The 3,933-nt window shown below is 36.7% G+C and overlaps 1 long non-coding RNA gene across 1 annotated transcript; it reads right to left on the bottom strand.

Moving 5' to 3' along the window:
• Window positions 1–223: 223 nt before the first annotated feature.
• LOC311086630 lies at window positions 224–1,524 on the bottom strand. Its single transcript, XR_014607099.1, has 3 exons — window positions 1,462–1,524; window positions 1,135–1,262; window positions 224–607 (listed from the first exon to the last, which is right to left on the bottom strand). It is a non-coding gene; the product is annotated as an uncharacterized lncRNA (long non-coding RNA).
• Between the last annotated feature and the right edge of the window lie 2,409 nt (window positions 1,525–3,933).

Consider the following 3,933-nt stretch of genomic DNA (forward strand, 5'->3'; position numbering starts at 1 on the left):
AGAGTTAAATAAAAAGATACATACAATAATGCACACATTTGAATGTGTTTATTCTTGGCATTTTTATATTATTATGATTAGTTGAATGATTGTGAACACAAATTAGGATTTAGGTTTTTTGACAAACAGTAACACGGACATTGGACCGCGTCGCCTTAATTCACAAATAGGCGACTACACATGACAAACTATACTATTTTATATGTGTACAACAGTGTGCTGTTGATTTATAAACAAAAACATCTTAATTTAAAACGGCAAACCAGCGAACTGCTATAGCCTACATTGAACTTTATTGTAAGTTATAGCAGTAAACTGAGGAAAATATTAGCTAGTTCAACCCCTTCCTCGATGAAACGAATAACTAAACGCATAATAACATGCAATATTGACACATAATGCTGCATATTTCAATTATATGACTTTAAAATGCCAAAACATCACTTACCTGAATGTACATAGTCGTGAGGAAAGCAGAGTAAAAGGCGTCAGCTGGCCAGCGTCGCAGTCAAACTCGCGCCGTAGTCTCTCCACCAATAGGAGGGGAGATGCAGAGCAACCTGAGGTGTGGAACGGCGGATGTTTGCCGCACTTGATTTCAGGATTCCTGTGTTTTTCCACGTATAAGCCAAATGTTTACCACAAGTCGGTGTTTCTCACTGTGTGCCATAGCTCAACCACATATGGTTCTCATGTGTTCGTTGTTATTTGGGCCATATACCTCAAAATCAGTTGTGAACCAAGAGAGCATTTCCCGCAGATTTTAAAGTTATGGCAAAACAAATATGGCTACAATTTGGCCCATATCTGTGCAGCCGTGCCACATCTAGGCCATATGTGCCAGATAATACCCACATTTGGCCCAGACGTAATTGCTATCTGGGCTTACAGTGCTGAATTGTCATTTCAGTTTGTCCTGCATTTTTAAACCTTGCCAGTTTAATCTTTCAATCAATTTTAAGCCATTTAAAGGCAATTAAATGTGAAAGGGACTCAATTCATTACTTGCTTGCTGTTCTGACAGATGTATCACTTTAATATTGATCCATTTTACCATAAAGTTACAAGGTAGAGATTCTGCATTCTAAACATCTATGAATTAACTATGGGTCTCAGCCCTTAATTGTAACATACCATTTCAATTTCACTGGGCACAGTACTAGAGGCAGACATTCCTGATGAGGGGGTCCCACCGGGTGAGGGAATCAATGACCGGACACACTGCACACACTCCTTCATTCATTTAATCATTTCTGGGAGCTCTATGTGACAGTAAAGGGGAAAAGGGTAAGTTAGTGTTGTTTGACAATAAGAACCTTTGTTTTGTGCATCTGTGGCACTTGATAGATGGATGAAATGTAAAAGCTGGCCAGCACTAATGTTCAGTGCAGGGCAGTCATGGGTATTGTGGGACTTTGCACTGTAATGTCAATCCCCTCCAATGCCAACCTGAATACCTACCACGAAGGTATGTCATGATTTCTTCATCCATTTGAGACAGCATTTTTGGCCTAGTCTTTTATCTGCAAACAGCCAATAAAATAAAAGCACATTTAAACTTTTTATTAAAGTCACATATCACGTTAACATGTTTGTTACAATAAAAAAAAAAGTCAGGAAAGAAACAGAAAAATAATTAATGATGCTCAAATTTAAATTCCACTGTAAAACAGCTGTAGGCCTTAATGCTAAGGACTTTTGCTACTGCCCTGCTTGGGCCAATGCTTCAAATTCTTACATGGCCTGCCAAAAATTCACTGGTCCCACCCAAAATCAATGTAATTACATAAATAAAAAGTAATAGAAACGTGTGTCATTAATTACTCACCCTCTTATCGTCCCAAACCCCTAAGACCTTCGTTCATGTTTGAAACAGAAATGAAGATCTTTGATTTTTTTTTTTTCTGTGAGCATAAACAGCATATTCCGGAAAGTCAAACATGCAGCAAAACACACACTAGTTACGCAGCATGTTTACATGAGGGTAAGGAATTAGCGACAGAAGTTTTCATTTTTGGTGAACTAAACCTTAAGAAGTGCAAGGTTTCTAAAATTAAATACAATGACATAAAATATAGGGTTGTGCAAGTAATTGAATTACTTTTGAATTTTCCTTCAAGCAATCATGAAAAATTGCAAATGAAATTAAACAATTACAGTGCTGCATTCTGTTTCTTTGCTTTAAAATGGTCTTTTTTCGCTGCTCACTAAAAGTCATGATACAGTCAACAATCATTCAAGTACAAAATGTACAAAATGTACAAAAAATAAAAAGAGCACATTAAGCTGTGAACAGAATCCATGCATTCAGTCTTAAAGTGACAGACAATCACTTGCTGCAGTCTGCATTATCTAGTTTCAATTAGGCTATTATTATTTTTACATTTACAAACGTATGTGTATGAGACATAGAATAATAATAATAAAAACATAGTTGTCGGGACCAATAGCCTCACGGTACAGAGCCACTGCACTCATCCCGGATCATCGTTCTTTGCCGATCCCGCTCTCCTCTCTCTTCACCCAAAGCTTGCCTGTCTATTCTGTACTGTCCTGTCCAATTAAAGGCATATAATGGCCTAAAAAAATAAATAAAAGAAAAAAGACAACATACAGTATTTGGGGTGCAGAGGTGTTCTTAGGAAACGAATTGTCAAATTTTACTGGCATTTAAAATTTTCATATGACATGTTTTCAGCAAATATGTGTCGCCCCTGTGTCATCGTGTATCGTGACTTTGTTGCCAATACATAGCCTCATTGTTTACTTAAGGCATAATTGATTGTGTGTACTAGTCACCAAGACAAGCATTTCAGCATAAATGTGTGTGTATTTGTCCATTCAAGAACAAGAAAATGCGTGAAAGCGAACTCAATTTGGGAGTTGTGGGCTTGCTGACACCTGGCTTTATGTACATGCCTCAGATATGTGCGCAAATAAAACATCTCACACAGTGCAACTACGTAACTGAGTTCTCTTTTACATCTTCTTGCACTTGACTGTTTAAATTGGCAAGGCTTAAAAACACAAAAAAGCAGTAACTGTGTAAAATTAATTCATTAAGAAAAATTTTCACTTCAGTTATAATAAGACAGTAGTGCCATTATTCAGCACAATTATTTTCAAGTATTTCTCATCCAATAGTGTTAGAGCAGTCAAATCAACAATACTGCTAAATGTAAATTGTCCCTGACTACCTAAACCAAGGGAGCACAAACACCATCAGGTGACAGAAGATGTATAAAAAACCTTTGGAGAAAGTCAGCTTGCCTTTCTCTGGGTTGAGGTTAGACCAAAGTCTTCATCTGAGTCATTGGCCTGAAAAAAAAAAAAAAATATTATAAGAGATGTGTGAAAATCAAGAGAGAAACAATTTGTGTACAGCAGAGTACATAGATAAAAAAATAAAATATGACTCACCATTTAAGGACTCCCTATGTTTGTAGCATCATCAGAACTGGTGTGATGATCTGGACGGAGTGGGCTCGCTATGTTTGTGATCGGAAGTGAATGCCAGGGGTCTGGCAGCCTTCTTATTGTTTACTAGCTTTACCTGGACAAAAATGTTAATAAGGAAAAAAAAGAAAAAGAAAAACATAAAAAAAAAAAAAAGGATGCTAGGTTCACAAGTGGTGGTTGGGGAGAGACTCTTGATATGATTGTAAAGCACTTTGGGTGTAAATTAGTATACAGTGAGGAAAATAAGTATTTGAACACCCTGCTATTTTGCAAGTTCTCCCACTTAGAAATCATGGAGGGGTCTGAAATTGTCTTCGTAGGTGCATGTCCACTGTGAGAGACATAATCTAAAAAAAAAATCCAGAAATCACAATATATGATTTTTTAACTATTTATTTGTATGATACAGCTGCAAAAAAGTATTTGAACACCTGAGAAAATCAATGTTAATATTTGGTACAGTAGCCTTTGTTT

This window comes from Abramis brama (assembly GCF_963993115.1).
Source record: "Abramis brama genome assembly, chromosome: 7".
NCBI lineage: Eukaryota > Metazoa > Chordata > Actinopteri > Cypriniformes > Leuciscidae > Abramis > Abramis brama.